This window comes from Terrapene carolina, unplaced genomic scaffold (genome assembly GCF_002925995.2).
Source record: "Terrapene carolina triunguis isolate 2854851 unplaced genomic scaffold, T_m_triunguis-2.0 Scaffold51, whole genome shotgun sequence".
Lineage (NCBI taxonomy): Eukaryota > Metazoa > Chordata > Testudines > Emydidae > Terrapene > Terrapene triunguis.
Genome location: NW_020664402.1, coordinates 702,541 through 702,776, shown reverse-complemented (window position 1 = coordinate 702,776; position 236 = coordinate 702,541).

Below are 236 nucleotides of genomic sequence, written 5' to 3'. Positions count from 1 at the left end.
GCTTGACTGATATCTCCACCCCATGCCCTCCATCTCCCACCTATGCCTCCCACTGTGTCCTGTATCCACCCCATCACCACGTACCCTGCCCCCATGTTCTGCAACCACCCCCACCTAATCCTGCATCTGCCCCCCATCACCAACCACCTCCAGTGCCCCACCCCATCTCCCCCACTGCCTATTCCTCCCATGTCCTGCACCCAGCCCCCCATCTACCTCACCCTTCAATGTCCTGC